Source organism: Uranotaenia lowii, chromosome 2 (assembly GCF_029784155.1).
Source record: "Uranotaenia lowii strain MFRU-FL chromosome 2, ASM2978415v1, whole genome shotgun sequence".
Taxonomy (NCBI): Eukaryota; Metazoa; Arthropoda; class Insecta; order Diptera; family Culicidae; genus Uranotaenia; species Uranotaenia lowii.
Window position 1 is genome coordinate 133,180,068 of NC_073692.1, and position 25,332 is coordinate 133,205,399.

At 33.5% G+C, this 25,332-nt stretch overlaps 1 protein-coding gene across 1 annotated transcript in view; it reads left to right on the forward strand.

The window, feature by feature from the left end:
• The window catches only part of LOC129744102 (trafficking kinesin-binding protein milt-like), a 341,216-nt gene that overhangs the window by 1,792 nt on the left and 314,092 nt on the right, over positions 1 to 25,332 (forward strand). The window contains exon 2 of the mRNA XM_055736475.1: positions 8,621 to 8,920. The gene's annotated coding sequence lies outside the window, so the exon portion shown is untranslated. The remainder of the gene's footprint in view (positions 1 to 8,620; positions 8,921 to 25,332) is intronic.

Below are 25,332 nucleotides of genomic sequence, written 5' to 3' on the forward strand. Positions count from 1 at the left end.
ATAGGTTCTTGAAAATAACAAAAATACTAAAAAGGAAATTGAGCAAATTAGTTCTGAATTGGTCACTAAAGTAACTATTTTTATTATTTTCTAACCATTTTTTTTAAATTCCATTCAATCTTTATCTTTTTTTATTTGAGAAGAAAAAGCCCATATAAGTTGAAATTCGATCCAACAACTCATATGCATCTAAAACCTTCATCTTTTGCATCAACAGATTACAAATTAAATCCAAATTATAGGTACATCGATCACAGACGTAACAATCTAGCAATATTTTGTAAGTTAATCTCGGCCTAGATTAAGCTTTCCCAAAACTCTCAGCGAAATTTACATTTCAATGTGCTCCAAGATGAACAAACAATAAAAACTGATGATACGCGATTGATCCTTCTAAATATTCTAACAAGAGATGCATTTTGACCCTAGTTAGTAGAGGCGTATGATACGACCAGGAAGAACCGAGAAAGATTATTCGTATTTTCAAAATTCGATTAATCATGCGTATCAAACTTTCATTTTTCGGCTTGTCCTAAAAATTATTGTTCCATTTTTCTTTGATCTTTACATTTATTTTAACGTGAAGTTTAGCCTTTTTAATATGTTTGTTCAAATAGATAAAAATGTGGGTTTACGAGCTTATAACATTTTAATGCGGAATTTAACATAAATACATCACATTTTCACTCATCCAGTGTTTAAATACAGGTCTGGAATTCTTATATTTCAACATGTTTTTGTCTTTTCAAAAGCATGAATTTAACTAACTCAATTCAAGTTGAAAAATCTACTCAAATTTGAAATGTATTGATAATTTATTCGGGTTTTTCATGTTTTCTATCCGTTTGTCCTTTGAAACATGCAAGGCGATTTTGAGTCTATTTTTACCCTATGCTGTGTGAATAATAAATTCGTCGAGATTTTCTTTTGTCTATGGAAACAACTTTTTTATTTTTTTTGGGAAACAAACAAAATTGAATTTGGCTCCAATGAAGCCTAAAGGTATGAGCCGTTTCAAATATAGAAATTGTTAAAAAAAAACAACTTTTTTGATCTCTTACTTATACAAAAAAAAACAAAATAGTTTTTTCAGTATCATTTGAAAAGTTTAAGAAATGAGATTAAAATCGTTTAAGATGTTTTACAGTACTGAATATAGCTATATTAATGTAAAAATGTGTATTATTTAAAAAAAAAAAAGTTTAAGACCATATGGGCTAGTTACACAGGTCTAAAAGTTTTTATTTTGGCTTAAAATGCATCCACTTTCTTTTAATTTGTAACTTAATTATTGAGCGTGTATCAACTGTGCGATACGAAGGTCTTCGACAAAGTTCTTCATCAGAAAAAAAATCATTTAGAGAATTTTTAAATTGACACCAAACGATATTTAAAGTGTCTTGTAGTACCATGTTATTAAGTGTATTTTTGATGTCATGAGCTCATAAATCCTTATAAAAAGCTGTTCCTAAATTGAAGAATTGCTCATTCAATCTATTGGTTAAAATTTGTTAAGTCACTATTGATGAAATGTTTGACTTGATGTGGTCACTTGTTTCATCTGAAAGTAACTATTTTCCCCTACTTTTTTACATTATAGAATCATCGCATAAAACACGAAAAAAACAGCATTTACCTACTCTGCCGCTATTCGCAAGACTGTCCCATATGCATTTTCTTCATTTATCAGTTTATCTCAAAAATCGTTCGTACAGTTAGTTCTTGAATTTAGACTAAAAACTTTCATAACTTTGTTCTTAACATATAGGAAAAAAATACCAAGTCATGTCTGTCCCATATGAAATATATCTCGAGGATGTCTCGAGGATGCAATTATGCCATGAGTTTTCAGTACTCTACTAACTTTTTCGCTCAATCCAGGAATATAAGTTAGTGAGACGTATTTTCATAAATTTTCCGTAGTGCTGTTGCTTATGTAGTTGTAAATAGTGTGGATAACATTTTTGAAAAAAATACAATTTTTTGATTTAAATCGGATTATTTTTTATTTAAAACAGTTTTTTTTTTTATTTAAACAGAGTTTTTTCAATAACCTTTATTTTAAGGGGAAAAAAATCTACTATCCGAAGAATCTTCCATTATAAAAGCTCTGATATTTAACTCAGTAGAATGAAGGCTGTATATGTGTAACATTCATGATTCGTGATTTTATACATTCACCAAAGGCAGAGCAAGCCAATGCTTTCCAAACAAAATTCACATCAATCCGACATTGTATACATCCAACACCTCGAAACAGAAAGACTAGCCTAGTTCTGATTAGCGAGATGGCGATCGTTTGAAAAATTATGTCAAATTCCTTCGTACACTCAAAAAACTTATGTGAAACCTATTTGAATTTACGTAGGAACCCGAGATTGCATAACAAACAGAATTCATGTTGTTTTCATATAGGTGAGTACTTTTTGAAGGCCGTGTATAGTGTTTAATAGTAGAGTCGTAGAAAAGGCAGTAGGTATATTATAAAGAATTCTCACAAGCTGAAGTCTTAATTCACTTCCATCGTTTTCAACTAGCAGAAGTCTTAATCGGCTGTAGCTGTTTCTATTGTGAATTTAAATAAAAATTTAAATAAAAACGTCGCTGGTGAACTGGCAACAGAACACAGACTTTCGACAATCTAGTACTTCACTTTTCCTTGTCGGAAGTCTTTCGGAAGTCGGAAGTCCGGACTTCCGAAGTAAAATTTAGTGCTGGCGCTATTATATTAGTAGAAGTCTCAATCCTCTATTTGAGGTTGCCAGATTGCCTGCTTTAATCCGGGTTTGCCTGGATACTTAATACAAAATTTAGGAACAATCCGGCCCGGCCCGGCCCGGTTGTCCGGATTGCATTGAAAAAAGCCTGGACAAATCAAACAAAAAAAAAAAACAAACTGTGTTGTAAAAATTTGTTTTCTTGGTTTATGTTGAGTAATTTCTGGATTTTGACAAAAATTTCCCGGATGTTGTGTCGTCAATTTTGAAATCAAATGCCCGAATTTTGCCATGTTTTTATATAAAATGGCCCGGATTTGTTCGGCCCGGATGCGTGCTGAAAAAATCCGGCAACCTTACCATACTGCCCCTATTCGCATATGAGTCCCATGTGTAAAAACAGCAAACCGAAAAAAACGCTTGTAAAGTTTGAAACTTGTTTTCATAAAAACAAACTTATGAATCATTTGCTGGCATGATGGGATTTTATGATTCGAAATTTTATTTTCAAATAACTGTTGCATCATGTAAATGCTGCTTAAGCCTTTTTAATATTAACATATTCAGTTAATCTACCTTCACCACCACCCACGAGCTACGCTGAGCTGGAGCTTTGCTGCACTCGAGGATGACTAGCAATTGGACAGCATCACCTGCAGGAATCCTTCAGGGGCTCAATCAATTCCGGACAATCAACAGTCGGCAGTGGATCGAACCGATTCCCCAACCCACTCATCGGACTTATCGTCATGCTGCTCAGGCGCCTAACGTTGCGCCTATTTTCCTATTTCAGCTCATCAGTTCCCTCGTTTAAAAGTGCCAAAAATTTCATCTGGTTTTCCCAAATGCTACCCATCAGATCCGGATTACTCGATTGGATCTTCTGGAGCAGCGATGGCAACAGACGGGGGTTGTTCTCAAAACAAGAATTAAACGACGCGGATTTCGGTAATTTGAACGATTTATTTCTATCGTTAAATTATCCCTGTAATTATTTTAATTCAGCATTTAGGGATTTGATTTGACAATAAATTGTGTAATTTTACAATATAGTGTGTGTGTGTGTGTGTTTGTCTACTCACGCCCTTTTTGTTAATATTGTGGCAAACGCAATTGTTTACAACTGTTTGGATTTTGAATTATTGTATTATTTAGGATTTACCTGTTCTCCGGTCGGGTTCGGCACTAACTATGATCAGCACTGAATAGTTAGGCCTTCCATTCTATAGAAATCGCATTTCTAGATTCAAGCCTGAAATATTGCACCTCGCGTAACTTTTGATCTCATCGATAGAACTTTTCGAAAACTTCAGACATGCTAGCTTCATATTTCAACAATCACTGTGCAAAATTTCAATAAAAAATGTAGCGTAGTTTCAGAGATATTGCAGTTTTAATGAGAAAAGTCCAAAAAGTCCGATTTTTGTAGAATTACTGTTTCTCAGGCCACACAAACTCCAGAAGGCTCAAATTTTGTGGGTTTAGAGGTTAAACCCCCCCATGGAGATTTTTCCAAGTTAAATTTTCAACGTAGTAAAGGGAAATTACTTGATTTTAAAAGGTGTTAAATAAGGGTTAACAAGAAAGTCAGAAAATTTTCTCGCCTCCGGCGGAAATATGTCTATATTCACTCTAGATTTGATACATTTCATTTTAAGAAATTACATATATGCCGTTCACGATTTTGAACTATTTTTTAATTGCAAATTTCGATTTGTAATTTAATCAACATTTTGTATTGAAACTCTTAACTTGACATTCAAATAAACTACCTCGTCTTCAGAATAGGGTTTCATTAAGAATTGTAACTGAACAAATTCATAGTTTGAAACCAATCATTTAATCATAAAAATTAATTCATCGAATACTTATTTTATACATTAACAAGTTGGGAGCCATGATGGTCATCAGAATCCACAAAACAAAATCTTAAACCTAGTATCCTCTTCTTAACCCTTTAATGCATGACTTTTTTTTTGCGAAGGGAAAATTTTTTTGACTTATCAAATTGTCTTCATTCAATTCAAGAACATAATTTGAAATGATTTCATGATAAATGATAATATTTTTTATATATTTATAGTATGTTGTTTTAAAACAACATTGTGCACTCCATGGAGATTGATGGTTCCTTTCAAAGAAATGTATTTAAAATAAAACAAATTGATTTTTTATCATTAAATTGAACATTTATTTGAGGGTACGTATATTATGGGTTATGATAACGATAAAAACAGTTGTTGGTGATTGTGTCGCAAAGTGATACTTGGCATTTCTCGCAAAATCTTTTTGTAAACCCTTTGCAACCGGAATATTTGCATCTTGCTTGCTTGTTTTTCCACATTGCCCAGTGAGAAGTTTGATCAAGTTTTACGTTTTGAGGTGGACCAAATTGAAATGGATCACGACGTACTCGTTTGAGAGGTTGGTCCTTCCGTGGGCGTCCTTTTTTTGGAGAGTTTTCACCGATCTTACACAAAACTTCAGCCAACTCAAACCTGAATTCCCGTAGCATAAGTATTTTGGTATTTTTCGGATCACGACGAATAACTTTCTTATAGACCAGCCAAGAATTGATGATTGCCATATCCAAAAAATGATAAAAAAGTCGAGTGGTCCATTTGCGACTCTTAAATGAAATTTTGTATCTACCAATCAAACTGTCGAGTAGGTCCACGCCGCCCATTTGCGCATTGTACTCCTGAACTGCTTTAGGACAAGGAATGGAAACTCGAACATGCTGTTTCTTATCAAATCGGCTTATAGTACCAACTGGCTCTGCTCCAACGTAAGAAGACAGCAAAGTGACTGGTTTATTGTCCTTCCATCCTACAACACTGATATCGATTCCTTCAATGTTACACGTTCTTTCTTCAAAATATCCTCTAGGAATCTCCTTTTTCATCAATTTTTGCTTATCCATAAGCTTACAATTTCGTAGACGATTAGTGCGCACTGTACCTAATGAATAAATACCTTCTTTCGCAAGGTATAATATCAGTGGGATAATAATTTTGATTTACAAAACATCGTGCTGGTTTGAAATATTCTTCTTGGTATGAAATAATTTCAGTCCAAATTTTATTTTGTGTTTCTTGTTCTTCTAAATGCTCAACAACACATTCAAAAACGATGAATAAAGTTTTAAATCACATTAAGTTTAAGATATTTTTAAAGCAAAAAACTTATCGTTTTGCAGGTTTGAACAAATTTTTTTTAATGAATTCAATTTTTTTCTAAACTTTATTAAGTAATGCTAATAAATATAATATAAATATAATAATGATATCTTTCCAAATTTTTCAAAACTGTAGAATTTAACTTTTTTAGATCATCTTGATGATATCATCTTTAAAATATTATTCCTTAATTAAATTAATTAAATAATAAACAAATTCAGAATCAGATTTTTCTTTAACGTAGATTTGTTTTTTCATCAGTTATCAATGATTGATTTCACATATACTGATACCTTTTAAAGCTTATATACTCCACATCCATATCCACCAAATCAGTTATCTATTGAAATCTATTAATAAGTTTTTAAATTCATCAAAACAACTTCTAAAATGTTACAAAACTTATCTTTTTTTTTTTCATATTTTGTTTCAATTTTCAAATAAATTTACTGAATTTTATATTCAAACTGTATGAAGTTTATGAACTATTTTTAATAAATTGTTTTTTTTGTTTTTCTAATTCTACATTTTTGTGTTCTGAAAACATAATTTTATTGGAAGTCTTTGAAACTTAATTTTTAATAAGAAATATATAGTTTCCACCTTCTGTCCTTTCCAGGACCCAATATCCCAACTGAAAAGGACAAAATATTCAGACCTTGAAATTTTTAACTTTAAAACCTTTGATTGAAAATTTAAAAACTTATTATCTTATATATTTATAAATTGTATTTCTTTGATATTCATTATATTAAATAATTTTTTTATCAATCATGATTTTGAATTTATTTTTAAAAAGTTCAAAAATTATTTGAAGCAGCAACTTAAAAGTTAAATTCCAATGTACCATGTTGACTAAATTTGTATTAACTTTGTGCTTTCAGTATTTACAACAAAACTTTCATTTTATCAATTTCTTATAAATCTTCTCCCAATCTTTTATTTGTCAGTTTAATTGAAAATGTGGTATTATAAAAATTTGAAGCTATTGTTTTGAATTTCAGAACTTTTTCTAGCTTTTATTTTAACAACTGGATGATTTTCAATATAGAAAAGGGTTTTATCTTTGACTTTGATCACTGGCAGTCTTGAAATTAAATTGAAGATTTTCTTCTTTTTCCAAATAGAATTCGATTATCAACTTTTGAATAAATTCTCCGAAGTTCAAAATGTTTTTTTTTGTAATCGTGAATCCACATTTCAAATCGTGATAATTTTTTTTTCAAATTAAAGATACTTTAGCGGATTTCTTTGATCAATCCTTCCAGTGAAAATTAAGAAACGAGATGTTAAATTAAATGAATAAAAAGCAATCATTATCATTTTTTTAAACGATTGTTAATGATGGTTAATTTTTAACCTGATCTGACATTTATTTGGGAATTCAGATTTTTTCAAAATCTGGTGTTATATTTTATGTATTCTATTTCTGTGCATTTATTCTTGTGCCCGAAGCTCTATTCGAAATTTTGATTTTCATTCTTTTTCTGGTGTTTCGGAAATATTGATGAATGACTTACCGAAATTTGGATTTATTTTATCAGTAAATTTTATTATTTTTTAAGTTTGTGTGATATTTAATCAGAAATAAGACAATTATTTAGATTTCAATTCCTTTCTCTGTTATATATTTTTGCTTTTGTTATTATCTTTGGCTAAATTTGAATTTTGAAAACCCCCCCCCCCCCCCCCCATAGACGGGTCCTTCGCACGGGCATGACAGAAATCCATAATGATACATCAAAAACATAAAATACAACAAATATCAGTAGTGGATAGGTGGAAAACAACATCTTAAATGTAAATCATTTTTATATCCGTTTTCATTTTTCAAAACATTTAAAGTGTTATATCCATCTTAACAAGATCAATAACAACTGGACTCACATTTTCCAATTAGTCGGTTTAGCATAAGGTTGCCAGATTGCCCGGTTCTATCCGGGTTTGATCGGATATTGAAAACAAAATTCGGGAACAGTCCGACTCGGCCCGGTTGCCCGGATTTCATTGAAAAATGCCCGTTTTTTTGCCCGGATTTATTCACTTTATTTGGCAAACTTTTTTGTTGAGTAATTTCTCAGTTTTTTACAAAATTTGCCCTGATATTGCCTGGATTTTTGGTCGTCGATTTCGAAATTAAATGCCTGGATTTGGCCAGGTTTTTATATAAAATTGCCCGGATTTGGCTGGCCCGGAAAAACTCTGGCAACCTTAGTTTAGCAGATTCAAAAAACTTTTTGGACAATTGAAACGAAAAATTTCAACTCCTTGAGAAAGGCATAATAAACGCCGAAACGTAGGATGAAGAAAATAAATCGTTTTAAGAATTTTTCTTGACTGAAATCGCCGAAAATCAATTTATTCATTACCCAACTAGTTGATAGATTTTTACTATGAGATCTACAATATTTTGAAAAAGATCCAAGAAATCTATAGTACTTATCGCGACCGTGATTACTTTGCATTTTATACAGATTATGCTAGTTATATTGGTGTCAAATACCTTCATGAACAGAATATTCTGAGTAAGTAAGCATCGAATAAAATACTTCATGCTTGTCTGTACTACAGTCAATCAGGAATTGAACCCTGCCGTACAATTATTGACAAAACAGGAAAAAAAAATAAAGGAAAAAACGATTGAGCATATCCCAAAAAAATCTATATTTTAATTAATTTCTTAAAATACTTATCTTAGTTTTTCATCTCATTTTCTATTTACAGAAAGTCTCCTCAGCTGCAGTCTGTGCTAAGTGGTTGGTGATAATTTTCATGAGTGATAAAGGTGCAACAGCAACTACTACTCCTCACCCAGCCGAGTTGTTCCAATGCTAAATAATTTACATCATTATCGTGTGCACCTTATCGTGACCCTTCCTTCGTGCTGCGGGCTGCGAAATATTCGAAAGCAAACACAACCTAACCAACACCAATAGCCCTGCTTGAAACGTGGATTAATCATTACCGAACATTGCGCACAATTATTAAAACGTCAAAACGGCGCGACAATCTTCAGTCAGTCAGGTAAGTTTCAGAGTTTTTTTCTTCTTAATTATCGAAACTCAGTTCATATATAATTTTTCATCTTTTAGAAATTGATAATCGTTGTGCAACAAGAATAATTTTTTTTTATGAATTAAATTTCATATGCGAAACAGCTTATCTATTTTTCTCCCCAAGCTCGTGTATACACTTAATCCAAGCTCTTCAAGTTTGATGAAGATCATCAAGCACATTTTTTATTTTAAAAATAGTAAAAATATAACGTATATTGAGCTTTTCTGCATTTTTTTTTTCAATGGATCAGTTAATGGAAGTTAAAAAATCTAATTCAATTAAGTTTTATTTCCCGCTTTCAATCGAAATCGGCGTTTCCTCTTTAAAAAACAAAACGAGGCGTCACTAAATTCCTTCCGAATTCTTTCGATCCCAGCGGAGGTTAAAAACAAATAAGCAAAAAACACACTCAACTTCGCTGGGATCCAGAAAGTGGGAAAATTCGGAAGCTATTTTCAGCAGAATAGAAACACTGTAGTTGCAGTTTTCCTGCAGCATTCCGAAGTCCAAAAATACCAATCACACATCTTCCTTCGGAACCAAGTCTCGCCCACAGAAAAAGTCGGACCAAGAAAAGTGGGACACACGTTCATTTTGAAGTTTCCACCCATTGGGCGATTACCATTTTCTTTCAACGTGGAGCGGAGTTTGGAAGTTTGGCTGCATCGATGCGTCACTCTCTGACCCAATGTTTTTTTTTTTATTTTATCAAACAATCATTTTCCATTTATACGGTTGTTTTAGCGATCTTATCAGTTGGAACTGCTGCTGCGTCGCGTTAACGAATGTACCCTCTTGAAGGCGTCATAGTCGTTGACGTCGGACTTCTTTATTGGTGATGGTTCATTTTGAGCCAATCGATTTAAATTCGTTCGTTGCTGTTGGGGGCAGAGTCCAAAACGATCGAGTCCGGTGCCTCCTCGCTCTCGAGTAAACGTGCAGAAATCACACCTCCACCGAAATCTTGATTACCTGCGGGCTTCATCTATCTATTTCACAAGGTGCCATGCATTTACATCACAATTATTGCAGTAAGGTGTCGTCATATCTTGATCCCTGTGTTTATTTATAGCCAATTTTTTGGATTGTGAATTGAAAACAATGATTAACGAGGGCAATCTTTTTGGAAGTTAAGGTCAGAATAACCAAAAAGTTGAAAAAATACGCTTAAGAGTATATTATGCTTGAAAAAAAAAACACTTTTCCGTTGACTGCAATTTTAAAATCTTACTGGGCGCATTGACTTCGCTTCCCGGTATCGGCAAGAGAACTTTTGGGTTCGAATCCCATAAGTGACCGACAGGTAAGATGTGTAAAATAAATATAAATAACTAAATACAAATATTTCAGAGGGAATGCATCTTGGGTTAATCTGGATTCATAGCCGTAGGATTGGGGGGAGGGGGTGGTTTGGGGGTTAATCCCCCCCTGCGGATACAAAACAGCAAGCGAGGTATTCTACTCTACACTCAAAATTTTAAATTCAGAACCAAATTATGATAATAGAGTGAGGTTTATCAAGAGTAACAATCTAGACTCAAAACTAATGCCAAAATCTCAAAAACCCATCCCAAGTCCAAAATTCCGCTACACTTTTTCAAAATTTTCTAACTTGTTCATCGAAATTTTTCAGAGGTTCTGATTCCATAATTCCAATTCCCATAACCAAAATTGTATTTCTACTTTCGTATTTCGGATTCTATATCCAGTTAAAAAATCTTAGTTTTCAGTGCGAATAATCATAGAAAATTAGAAATGAAAAGCTTCTTTGAAATCCTGGTTCAAACTTGGGTTTGCATTTCATATCAAATTTGAATCATGTTTTTCGAGATCATATACATTAGCATTATTTTGGTAATAGTTTTCCGTATAAATAGATAAATTTTGTTTTATATTCAATTTCGAATTTCTAAAAAACTTAATTCTTACACTAAATTCAAAAATTTAAAGCTACAAAATTGAAAACTCAGATTCAGATTTTTGTAAGTTCATATTTTAATTATGACTCACAATACAGATTGAAATAAATAATTTAAGTAGTTAAGTTAGATTAACCCTGAACTATAGAATTCAAAAAAAATCATGAATGAGGGCTCTAAAACTTGGCTCAAAAAATTCTGATCTGGAATAAGATTCGGAAATCGTATTTTTTGTACATTTCAGAAATCGTATGGAAATTCGGATAAAGATAAGCGCAATTTTTGAATTCAGGTTCAGAATTTCGACTTAGAATGCACATTAAAAAAAAATTACAATCAACAGATCATGAACTTAAAACATTGCGGACCAAATACTTGTTTTTTCGCTTGCTACACTTCGAAGTACAACCCGAATAGACTGGATTGAAGTGATAAACTTAAACATAAAAATGCCAAATTTGTAAAATTTAGTCCAGGGGTTTCTGATTTATAGATTGCCAAATTTCGGTGTTTCTTGTCATCGATTTCTTCGCGGCCCTTAATGTGTTAATATTGCTTGTTAAATCAATTTCAGATTAAGATTTTTTAAACATTTTTTTTTTATTTATCCGAAAAACTCAAATTTCATTTAAAAAACCATCCACAGGATTTTCTTTATGGAATTCATGCTTTATGAAAAATATTTGCCGTTATAAAAATATCTTCAGCTAAAAAATCTGCACATATGTAATTCTATATTTTCCCAGTGTATTGTTTAACATTATTAAAACATTAAGGACACCGAAATTCGGCATTTTATGTTTCAGAAACCAATAGACAACATTTTGTTAATTTTATCTAGATATTTGAGTAACGGGAAGTGGTGTGTTAAATTTTGTAGAATGAAGTTTAATTATTAGATTCATAACATTTGAATTCTGTTTTTTAATGGAGCATAAATACTACCGCCGAACAAAACGAGATATCTCGTATTTCGTTCGCAATGTGTAAATATTGCTTGTTTTTTTAAAAGCCAACTTTCATAAAAAAAATAATTAGTTTGGTCCAAGTTTGCAACAAGAAAATTTGATCCGAAAATCTGGCGATTTATAACTCATAGTTTTTTTTTTAAATTTGATTTATTTTCATCAACGGTTAAAATTTTTTAATTTGCAAAATAGTTTGAAAGATTGTTTGATTTAAATATAGAATAAGTTTTTTTAAGACATGGAAGACTCTCCTAAAAAAACTTATTTTATGCCAAAATCAACTAAGTTTGATCTACCAGACCAATTCAAAGATAAACATCGATGAAAGCGAATTAAACTCTGATACATACTCACTATGCGACTTTGACCAATTTCCAGGACAAATAATTTACCCTACCAAGTGCCCTCCCAAGAAACACAGATTAAGCCAACTAGCATAAGAAAATTTTATTATGGTTTTATTATGGCATTTAACAAGCAGCTGGTTTTATAACTGTTTTATTATGGTAATGAAAAATGCTTAGATTCGTGATTCAACAAGTTGTTTTGAGGTATTTTTAAAAGCTAATAAAGCTTTTGCTAAATATACAGTTTAAGTTGTGAACTCTCTATAAAAAAAAACATGAACTTATAAGTTTGTTCCAAGCTCATTTTTCCATGTTTTATGAAGGTACGCTGTGCTGGATTCCAAAACCGTAACAAAATTGGCTGCTCGTCTTTATTTTATTTCATGCTTTTCCCGGTTTTAAATAACATGAAGAAATCTGTACATTGGTTTAGTTTTCACCAAAGAAGTAGATATTTATGTGCATAAATGTTTGTTGAGATGTTTTACAGAAAATAAAATATTGACAAATTGAAAAGCAAAGCTTCAATAAAATAATTTTAGCAGAAAATAATTCTAGTATCCTGCGAACTCTCGTCGAAAATTGCCACCTTCTTCTCAGTCTTTGACAACAACTTAGCTTTTTACTAAATTTATTTATATTCGTGTTGAAATGAATAAACTTTAGACTTCAATAGATTTATATGTATGTGAGAAAAATGATTCATACAGAGAAGAATGATTCATAGGCCACCCTGTAATAGATTTCTGTTGTATTTGAACATGGAACAGTGATGGAACTCACGCATTAAAGCTGTATTCTACGGTTAAATATGAGTCTTCTTTGACTCCTTCATTTAGCCTCTACATCAGCCTGATAGTTTTTCAGTCCGCAATATCGATAGACTGTCAGACTTACATAATTCAAGTCTAGCAGCCTGTCAAATTGTTAGTCTGCAAGTTTATTAGTTATTAGTTTATTAGTTTATTAATTCAGGGGAAAAAACCGGAAATTCCGACTTTAAACCGAGAAAAATACAAAAGCAAACCAAAATTCAGTTTTGGTCTCAAGATCAGGGATTCTACCAAAATTTGAAAATTCAATTTATTATTTAATTTTCCAAGTCGGATCAGTTCGAAAAATTTGTGGAATTGAAGACATTAGTTTTGAAATAAAAAAAAATCGGATCTCTCTTCAAAATCAATTGCGTCTAAATTGAAAAAAAAAAACCAGAATTCAGAACACTTTGTTGAAAACTTGAAAATTTACAAAGAGGCTTATGTAAGGTATAATTTAATCTCCTATCAAGCGCACTGTTTGATAGGAGATAGTAACTCCTAACTTTTCATCTACATAGACTCCATAAAGGAGACTAGACAAGACAATAGACTATTTTTTAAGTTGAGCCTCAAAATTCACTTTTTTGTATTCAAATTAATGGTTATAATTTTCCGGAAAACTTCACTTCTTAAAGCTGATTATATATGCTACAATTATTTTTGAAATTTTCTAAAATTAAAAAAAAATCGAATAAATTGATTTCTAACGTGATTCATTCAAAAAATTTAAGAAAACTTATAATTGTTCAGTGGAACTGTACTCGAAATACCCATAGGAATTTTTAGCTGTAATGAATTTTCAAAAGCTTTGTAATAAGATTTTGTTGAGTGATCCGTCCCAAAAAATTTGTGACGATTATCTGTGATGCTATTTTCAGAAATCTCATAGAAAAATCTTGCCAAACGTCGATAAATCAAAGCATTTTACTTGAAAATTTGCAACCTACATCACTGATTTTCATGAATCAGCTTATGGAAGCCTAACAACCCAGTGGGATCTAAATTAAATTAAGTTAATCCATGAAATCTGTGAAATTTTTTTTTGGGATAAAAACTTTGACGAAGTTTGCTTTTAAAATCTGTGATTTTCTGATCTGATGATGATTCTGTGATTTTGACAACTTTGCTCAACATATAACAATGCAATTATCTTATCTGTAACTTTAAACTTCAGTTTTTTCATTGTTTGTACGCAAAAAATTGGGTCTTCCTTGGTTGAAATTTAAATTATGAAAACACTTTTCGAAATTACGCTAAAAAATAGGATTTCAAGTCTATAAATTTCAATAACGGTTAAACGTCCAACGGTTAGAAGACCGTGATTTCATTTGAATATATTTTTCTCACTTTTAGTTATCTTGTGATTTAGCTCCACAAAACTTTTAAATTGAAGTGGTGACGAATAGTACCATCAGTTCAAACATATTTATGATCGATAGAAAGACCTCCAAATATTATCGTTTTAAATAAACAGGGTCAGGTCTAAAGTCTCATTACCAGGTCTCAGGTCTAAAGTCTCATGTCCCAGGTCTCGGGTCTCATGTTTCGTGGCTCCTGTCTCATGCTTCAGATCTCATGTCTTATGTCTCATATCTCATGTCTCAGGTCTCAAGTCTCATATCTTTTGTCTCAGGTATCAGGTCTCAGGTGTTCTGTCTCAGGTCTCAGGTCTCAGGTCTTAACTCTCATGTATCATGTTCTTAGTCTCAGAGCTAATATTTTTTCAACATCAAAAATTTCTAAGTGTTTCCCCCAAAAGGACTATTTTCTGTCAAAAACCGCGTTAATTCGCGAAATCCGTGTACAAAAACCGTGTTTATTCCCGAAAATCGTGTGAAAAACCGTGTAAAAAACCGTGTACAAAAACCGTTTTAAAACAACCTTGGTGTACTTTGACGAACTTGGACCATCAAGGCCTGGAAAACCTTGAACTGGAAAAACCAGGAATTTCATAATGAAAAAGTTTGCTTTTCAGTCAATCAGACGATTAGTCTATCATTCCGATAGCCTGTCAGTCAGTCGTTCAGTCTGACAGGCTTTCAGTCAGTTAGTCTGAAAATTTGTTAGTCTGACAATCTTTCTGATCTAACAATCTAACTGATTGTTAGAGCGACAGTCTGTTAGTCTGACAGGCTGTTAGTCTGACAGATTGTTAGTCTGACAGACTATTAGTCTGACAGTCTGTTAGTCTGACAGACTATTAGTCTGACAAACAGCTGGTCTGAAAGCCTCTTACTCTGACAGTCTTTAAGTTTGACAGTCAGTTAGCCTGAAAGTCTGTTAGTGTAACAATCTTTTTGCAGTCAGAAAGTTTGTTACTCTGACAGTCTGCAAGTTTATCAATTTAGCAAACTATCGATTTGTTTTTCATCCAATCAGACAATTAGTCTATCAATCCGACAACCTGTCAGTCAGTCGATCAGTCTGACAGGCTTTCAGTCAGTTTGACAGTCTGTTAGTCTGACAATCTTTCCGATCTAACAATCTAACTGATTGTTAGAGTGACAGACTGTTAGTCTGACAGACTGTTAGTATGACAGACTGTGAGTCTGACAGACTGTGAGTCTGACGAACAGTTGGTCCTGGTACAACCTGTCAGTCAGTCGTTCAGTCCGACAGGCTTTCAGTCAGTTTGACAGTCAGTTAGTCTGAAAATCGGTTAGTCTGACAATCTTTCTGATCTAACAATCTAACTGATTGTTAGAATGACAGTCTGTTAGTCTGAGAGACTGTTAGTCTGATAGGCTGTTAGTCTGACAGACTGTTAGTCTGACAGACTATTAGTCTAACAAACGGGTGGTCTGAAAGCCTCTTACTCTGACAGTCTTTAAGTCTGACAGTCAATTAGAATGAAAGTCTGTTAGTGAAACAATCTGTTAGCAGTCTTAAAGTTTGTTACTCTAACAGTCTGTAAGACTGACAGTCTGTAAGTCTGGCAGCCAGTTAGTCTGAAAGTCTGACAGTCAGTTATCCTGGCAGTCTTATCGTTTGATAATCTGTTAGGCTTAGAGACTGTTAGTTTGACTACCTGTTAGTCTGACAGCCTTTTATTCTGGCAGTATTTCAGTCTTACAGACTGTTAGTTTGACAGTCAGTTATTCTGAAAATCTGTTGATTTGACAGGCTGCTAGTCTGACAGTCTGCTAGTCTGACAGTCTGTTAGTCTGACAATCTAGCAATTCGACATTCAAGCAAGTTGACAGTTTGTCGGTTTGTCTATTCGCGTCAATTAGATTTGACCGGAAACTGCAGTTTTTAACTCAGAAAATTGAGACACTGCTCCACAGGTTTGGCGTTTCGACTCGCTAAAACATGAATGCAACAAACAAACAGAAGAAAAGATTGAATAATTGTTTTTCTTCTCAAACTGAGCTCATAACTTTTCCATCCCTCCCGGTTTAAGCTAAGAAAAAAAAAACAACAACAAACCAACTTGTAAAAGCGCTGTTTATTACATGTATGTTTGAAGCTGCTCCCCCAATCGACAAGACAAGAGTTAGAGTATCGGTATCGGTTTCGCCAATGAGTGCTGCTACTACTAGAAACGTTCAGACCAATTAGCCTCAATTTTTCACACCCGAAGTGCGCGAATGAATGATTTCAACGAAAAACCTAACCTAGCAAACGGAAGCTGTTAGTTGGCACCGAGGAGGAGGGTAGTTGACTCGATTACTGTCTTGATGTGTAGGAAAGTTTGTAAAACCTAAGCACGAATGATGTCGTTTCGTTGATTTTTGTTTCCTAACAAAATTACTCCGTCTAGAGGACTGAGGAGTGTGCTTAAGTGCAACTCTACACAGTGACTGGAAACTGCTTACTTTTGCAGTTGTTTTTTTTCTTGGCGAGGAAATTTGTTGTTTATTTATTTCCTCTACGTGGGAGAGGATTTATTTTAAATCATTTCGAGCAACACGGTCTGAGTTGGTTTTGTATTTTTTTTGTTTGTATATTCATTCATTTTCCTTTTCGATGTGACATCTGGGCAGCTGGCAGACGTAATGTAACACTGCTCATCACGTGATGATTCGGTTGATGAGTTACGAGTTTTCCTTTCGGAAAATTGTGTTTTGCTGTTTTGGTCAGAGTTGAATGCAGCTTTAGGCAATGAATGTTCTTATTATGTTTATAATATTTCGAAGTTATTGACGTTTTTCGGGTGAGTGTGATGAATGGAAAATTTATAAAAAAAACTTGTTTTGGTTTTTTGCGATTCAAGGCTGGTATTGTTCGAGTGCCTTAAGTGATTCCAAAATAAAATTATAACCTTCAAGTGGTGAGAAAAAAAATCCTTTTCGACACAACTCGCTATGTTTATTCAATTTTCCAGCCGTGTCGATTGATATCCATAAAAAGCTACTTTGCTCATCATTTCGAGGCGTATAATTATCACACGTCAAACTTTTATGGCTTTTTGGTGAAGCGTGAGAAAACGGGAGGAAAATTCATTCATATGCCACAGCACGAAATCGAAGTTGCAACAATTTTCAGGCAAAGTTTATGCCCATCTATTGAAGGGTAAGGCTCGTAAAAGTTGGTAACTTAAATTGCAATAAGAAAAATAGTTTCATTCAATCGTTAAAATTCGATCAAATTGTTGACAAATTTTTGGCCTCCCTTAAAATAACTGTACCTGTACTGTACCCCCGGTTATTTTCCCCAACCGAAGCTAGTATTAAAATCCCACAAGAAAAGGCGACAAACAATCCGTGAAAAAATCCGTTAAATCCTTAAGATAACAGAAAACAAAATCTCGGTCCATCAGCTGACAACAAACCGGCAAAAGTCGTTGCTGTACACAGAGCAGACGGTTTGCCAAATTGGTTTACCTTGGCGGCATTTACTGCAGATTATGCAGCTTACCGTGATATGTGTTAAATGTTGATACATCTCGCAGGGGTTGAGCATCTGGGTATGGCTAACTTTCTCGCGCTTAAAAAACTGAGTATTTATCAGCTCAAAAAAGGATTGACGCAAATTGACGCAAAATAAGCATGATTTCTTGAGGCGCAAATGGGCAATTACCATTTAAAAAATTGACGAGCTCAGACAATTTCAAGCATTTATGTGGAGAAGCATTTTTACACAATGCTCACGTCAAAATCTGGACAACTGTAAACCGATTTTCAAATCGATATACGTACTGAAAGAACTAAAAAATTCCCACGAAAATGCAAAACTGACTGCATCTGTGCAGAAGCTCACGTATGCACAGTTTGGGAAGCTTCGTAGGCGTTGAGATAAGGTCACGTCAAACGCATATGAGAGGTTGCTGTCATAAAGTGCGCTGTGTTTGTTGTTTTGAACAGAGAGTGAGGTTATCTACGCGTTGTTTATTTTATCGATTGGCTGGTTGATGCATAGATAAATATGAAAATTTTCTAGAAGGAAGTGTTTATTTTAGAAATTTTGATAAGCTCATGTTTAAAAAATGTAGTAAAACGGTTAAAAGTTTTTAGAACAGTTTATTTGTTGTTCTACAGCATTCAGAAACTAACATTTTCTCTCCCTATTTATATAATATTTATATTTCAAAGGAATTCTCGAATTTTTCCTGTAACACGGCTCATTAGGCGGCGCACACCTTCGTCCATGTATTTAGCTATCTTATTCAACCGGGTCTTCATCTGATTCATGTCTTTGACAACCTTTCCCTTTGCCTTGAGTCTCCTCTTTATGACTGCCCAATATTTCTCAATAGGGCGTAACTGGGGGCAGTTGTGTGGGTTATGGTTTTTCAGAACAAACTGAACCCCTTGCTTTGCGTACCATTCTTGAACGACTTTGCTGTAATGACAGCATACCAAATCTGACCAAAACATTACGGGATGGTCGTAGGATCTAAAGAACGGCAACATTCGTTTTTGGAGACACTCTTTTTGGTAGAGTCCCGAAATCATTGTCTTATTTGTAATGAAAACTTTCGTTTTTTACCACAGCTGCAAATGAACTGCCAAATCATAAATTTTCGTGCAAATTTGTCGGCAAAAACAAATTTAAATGTGGCTGGAACATCCCTCCGAGCCGTTGCCAAGTAAAATTTTTCACCTGGAAATAACCCGAAGTCAGCCTTGAATCCTGGACATAGGTTTCATCGTCCATCAGAAGACACCCGTCGAACTCGGCAGCACCGAATTTTCTGGCCAAATCACGGTTCAACAGATTGGAATTCCTCTCAACCGTCTTCAAAATCTTACCACGCAGTTTCTGGTCGACAATTCCACTCCGACAATTAGCTCGAGGCTTCCGAATCGTCTTCAATGTTTCCTTATACCGTTTGATAACGTGCCATACGGTATTTCTGGGCAATTTCAGTTTTTTAGCTGGCACGTGGACACCAAGAACTTTCAAATCCTCCCACCAGGAGCGCCACAATATGAGCGAAAGTTTGTTCCAATTCAAAATGAAGCAAGCTTTACATCATCAGATTAAAAAAAATGGATTCAATAACATGACGAGCATTACGATGGAAGAAATACAAGAAAATGGAAATAATAATAATTTGTAGTTTTATCTAAAACTCGACAGAATATTCGACCGAAAATTCGGTGTTATATTTTTTGGCCGAGTAGTTGAAAAGTTCAATATTCGGTATTTGGCTGTTGATCGAATACCACTATTCGGTACACTTCTACCGGTTACTGTGTAGAGCATATTTTTCAGAAAGATTTGAGGCCTTGAGACATTAGATCTTAGACATGGTACATAAGTCATGAGACCTGAGAAATAAGATGAAAAAACTGAAACAAAAGACCTGGAGAGATAGAATATTTGGTATGGAACATACAGTTTTCGGCAAGAAAAACTCTTATCCGATAATCACTAATTACTACACTAATTATTAGCTAGCATCCTTTCGTCGCTCAAATTTTTTGAACTAGCAAATAGAAAAGCTCCACTAATTTTTCATTAAGCTGATTTCGACTCTATACAGGGTCCGGCAATTGAACTGCTACAATACTTTAGGAGTGATTATTACGAAGTATACAAAACCGAGTTAGATGACACCTTGTCACCTTGTTAACATTAAGTCTAAAATATCAGAGGTATTTTTGTTAATTTTGTAATCAAGTGTTTTTTTTTTGCAAAAATAGTCCTCGAACCTTAACGTAGTGCTTTGATTGCCTAGTTCCAGGCTGTGAAACGGTAGAAAGACATATTTCGTGAGTTGTCCAATGAGTATATGTATTTTTTTTTATTTTGGCTCGCACTTGGAGGATATCTGGAGATCAGAAGTACCCAAGTATAGTATGGTGGGGATCGTTAAGCTACAGTGGCGACACCTACCATGGTGAAGATCATCAAGATGCACCCTGAGAGAATTTCTTGGCGTAGTAACACTACACATTTTTTACAATTTTCTAACATCGGCTCTGGGGTGACAGCTTTGTGCCAAAGTGTTGATCATCCGCCACCTGTAAAAATTTTTTTGATTAGTATCTTTTATGGAATATCTACCTGTCCAATAAAAACTCACCCTTGACTTGATGCCTGGTTGCTAGAATATAGAGGAAAATAAAAATAATTATATTAATCCGACCAAAATTCGTAAAATAGAGTCTCACCTTGCTTCAGCGTACGAAAACAAACAGACTCCAATTTGACAACTCGATTGCTAATTTTCCAGCAAACTAGATCAATTGCTGGAAAGTCCAGCAATTTGAAAACCGATAGCAGATTTTTCAGCAAAAATGACAAGACTGCAACCGAATGCTGAAAAATCCAGCAATTGGAAAATGGATTGCTGGTTTCCAGCAAAATTTTGGATTGCTGAACGTTTCCAGCAATTTTTTTTTGCTGGAAATCGAGGCAAAAATTTACTGTGTAAATTGGCGATAGATTTTAATACACCGGATTAAAATCGCCGTCGGATCTTGGAAGATGATCTTTAGGTCCAGCCTTACAAGATCCTAAGATTTCAAGACCTCTCGTTTGAACAGAAGCTAGAGCGGGTAGAAAGGGCGAAGGCGCAGTTTACGCGGTCCGCGCATGAAAAATTTGGAGGCCGATGAATTCGTCGCCGTACAGCGGTTCATGAAAAACAGAACTACAGATTTCGGTTGCCAGAAAGATCACGAACCTTAAAATTAAAGGCCACAAGACGACAAAAATATGTCTCATTAAAGGTCTGGGTCGGAATCGCCCGTACTTTCCTGGTGAAGATCAACCGGAAACCCTGAAGAGGTGTAGATCAATCAATTTACGTATCGAAAATAGTTCTACGGCATGTCCTCGAACTGTTAACACATCCCAATTTTGATTTTGGTTGGCAGCAGAACTTCACATTGGCTTACCTCGGAAAGAGGTCCCAATTTTTGTGTACGAAATTTTTTTTGAAGGGTTAATTTCGAGTAAAAAAAAAAGTGGTCGGGGAGTTCGCTGGACCTGAACCCTGTGGACTTGACTGTCTAGGTTATACAGAAGCCCGAAGTCTACTCCACAAAACATGACGAGTTGGAAGTTCTGAAGCGCCATCTAGTTGAGTCCTGGGATAAAATACCACAAAAACCACCTGCGGACTTTTTAGAATATGTGCCTTGAGCTTCTGCAGCGAGTGGTTAAGCTCAAGCACAAAAAAATCGAAAGGTGCCAATGGATTTTGAAAATATGATTTGTTTTGATGTAAATCGAATTCAATTTGAAAGAAAAAGTTTTTGTTTTGATCAAATTATTTGTTAGTTCCAATGTAGCACTTAAATTGCCGTACCCTGTACAATGGTGAACGAACTGTGCCAATTCAATGTTAAATTGCTAAATTTTACAGGTCATCTGGTTGTTTGGATTGGCGATTGCTATCTTTGACTGAGTTAGCGATTCAATTAGCCACGCTAACTTTTTTGTTAGCGATATCGAACACTAGATACATAATACCTGGGACATGAGACTAGAGAACTAAAACCATGTAAATGTTATCACTGAAAACAAGCACATTCGAGGTAAACAAACAAAATAACAAGCTCGCCGAAAGCATTTCTAGTTAAATTATGTGACAAAAGGTGCTCGATCTACCCTACTCTGAGGCACCCTTTTTTCCACCAGTTAGTAAAATGAAGTAAAATCAGGTTTCTAGCTAAGGTCCCTGTCCGGTCCACAGTGTCATTTCGACACTATTGAAAGTTTGAAAGACTTGAAGATTTCTTCAGGCACGTTCAAAAACGATTTTTTCCTTCTAAGACTTGTTCCCCTAACTTGTTCTTACAGATGCTCTCTAAAAGCTCGGGTGATAAACTCTAGGGAATCTATAGCTTTGTAAACCTAATTAAGTCGATAAATGTATTTCTCATTCAATATCGAGCTAAATCATTTGTTTTTTTTCCGTAATTCAAGTTGAAGGAAGAAAAATTTAAAAAAATTTAAGAGTTTAGGAAAAAAGGCTGTAGATCCAGCTATCAAATCGTCTTGAAAAATTATCCGTAGTGCGTTAATAAACTGAAGCTAGAAAGTACGTAAGCTAGAAAATATTTATGACCCATTCCAGCGTGACGTCACAACGTTTGCAAAACAATTTTTTGGTATATTGTTTGTAGATTTTTCAGTTCATACCGCACATTGAAAAAAATTATACCCTTAAGTTCAGAATTTAATTCGTTACAATTTGAAATCAAAAGTATTTTTATTGAACAAATAGTTATCAAAATATAGGCAAAAGAAATCGTGACTTCACAACGCGCCTCTTTTTCCATTTTTAATTTTTTTTTTTACAAAACCGCATTTTTCAGAAAAGTATGGTTTCATTACAACCAACAAATCGCTGTTTTTGGCTTTTTCAAATGTTGATTGTTTTTAAGCAGGGTTTTGCTAAGCGTTGTGACGTCACGAAATTTTATTATCGGCTACATAAAATAAATCAAAATATAATCTTAAAATTAAGGCTTAATTTACTAAAAATGCACAAAAACTCAACAAATAATGTGATTTGGTGATGAAATCGATCCATTTATACGCAAAAAATAAAGGGTTTTAAATCTAAATGGCTGATATAAGCAGATAAGTTTCCAACACTGCTCACATCAATTTTATTCCAAATTTATTTGTGCGATGATGTGAATATTATTTAAAAAAAACTTATGCTAGGAAATATTTATTTATGAAAGCGATGAAATATTTTTCTGTATCTTTTCAATATTTAATTGCAAAGGAAAGGAAAGGATTTTGAAATTATCATTTATTTCAAAATCCTGCGATCTGTTGAAAGTTAGTTAATGGACACTAGAGTACCTAAATCAGTCGACTTATGAAAAGCTAAAATAGATCCCAGGTCTAGCATAAAGTCCAGTGCTCAATTTGGGGGGAAATAGATGGCGCAATAAGCTTAAAATTTGTATGGAATTATGAGAAATTTTTCTTGGAAAAAACATGAACACCCAGGTTTGCACCAATTTTTAAAGTCCCTATCGGGTGATTTGTTTTCATTATATGTAGTCAAAGCTTTCGTTATGACAAACTGTTTATCCCAAGGTTCCAAGGATCCCAAGGTATGGTAAAAAAACATATTGAGTTTCAAAAATAAGCTTCTGATGGGTCAATTACAAAAAATACTTGAATTATGGTTAATCGACGCTTATATACCTGTTTCGAAGCTTAATAACTGTCTTATGATAACTCTAATCGAAATACGTTCTTCAGATGAAATATTGTTATAATTTAAGCTTTTAAACACTGAAATTAAAAGAAAAATCGGTTAACAAGGATCAAAATTATTAGTGAAAAACTGTTCCGCTCAATTCTATACAAACTCAAGGTTTGTTGCGCGACCCCTTTTCGTAGTATAATCTGGCCCTAATTTTGCAAGGAACCCTGTGCTAGTACCTTCATATTTTGATTTTGTTATTCACCTGAAAGTCTCTTCGTGGGATTTAATGTGAATACGGGGTTCGATTTGGATTTTCTAGCAACATTCTATGAGGTGGAAGTTTCAATAAAGGACACTTTTTTTAAATAATTTTATGAGAAATTTATTTTCCCCAAAGTCTTATGAATTTGTACGAAAGAAAATGTTTATCTATAAAATTTACCATGTTCAAAGATTTTTTTATATCATTGCATTTATTCCATAGATACTTAGTTATTTTGTTTGAACATAATATAGCAAGTAATATAAGCTATAAGCGCGTTTTTTTTCCATTCTTATATAGAAGAACTTGATCTTACTATAATTTTTTTTTTAAATCAGAGATCAGTACCTGCTGTATGATTCACAAATATTCTTTTAAGAAATCGATGAGGATTTCATGTTTATGATTGTATGTTTATTCTTGAATCAAGTGTTTAACAAGCAAAGAAATTTATATTTTTTTTATTTAAGACGTTTTGAAATAACCGCGTTTATGAGAAAAAAATATGATTTTTACTTTCATCAAAAACTTTATAATTGAATTCATTTATTGAAGCGCATTGTTATGTTAAACTTGTTTTGAAGAAATACTAGAATAGTGTTGAAATAAGAAATCATGGACGTTTCCTATAAAAAGGAAATCAATTTTCGTGACGTCACAACGCATTCTTTACCCGGATGCAACTCACAACCTTCAGAACCGATTTTCATTCTGAAAACAGCATCGATTGCCTCTCAAAAAGTTTGAAGAGATTTCCAATTTTCGACAGTATGTGACTTTTAAAGGAATCATGAACTGAAAAATAGTAGAATTTTCGTGACGTCACAACGCTTAAAAATAGATAACTTCATTACAGATTCTAGAGCGTAAAGTTGCTGTGATTATTTTGAATATAATCTATATAATCTAATATAATAAAAGATGGCATTTTTACAATCATTTTGCAATAATTTTTTTTATATAGCTAGTTTTTTGACAAAGTTATGTTTCAAATAAAGAGTAATTGCAAAAATCAGTTTATTTTCGTACTAAAGTTTTAAATTTCAACGTAAACATACTCAATTTCGAAAAAAGGTAACTGAAATTTTTTTGATGGAAAATGAAGCTCAAAAAATAAACTTTCAAATGCTGGGCAAATTATTTTTGAATAATAAAAAATGAAAATCGGTTCTCCAGTTCAGGGGCGCTTGGAATGGGTCGTATACATTCGTTTTTGAATAGTTTTTAAATAATGGCAGAAAAAAGTGACTAAACCGTACTTTTCAATCAAACGACCCCCATAGTTTGATACATTTTTGCATCATTTTAAAAATGCAAAACGCAGAAATTTCGAAAAATTTCCAAAGGTTTTATTTTTGAACTTTTGGTCAAACTGCAGCTTATTTTAACACCTTACATTCAACATATACCCGGATTTGGGATTTATTTAGGCTAGATTTTTGCAATAAGTTTATATGTGAGACAAGTGTAATCTCCCAACTAGTAAAAAACGATC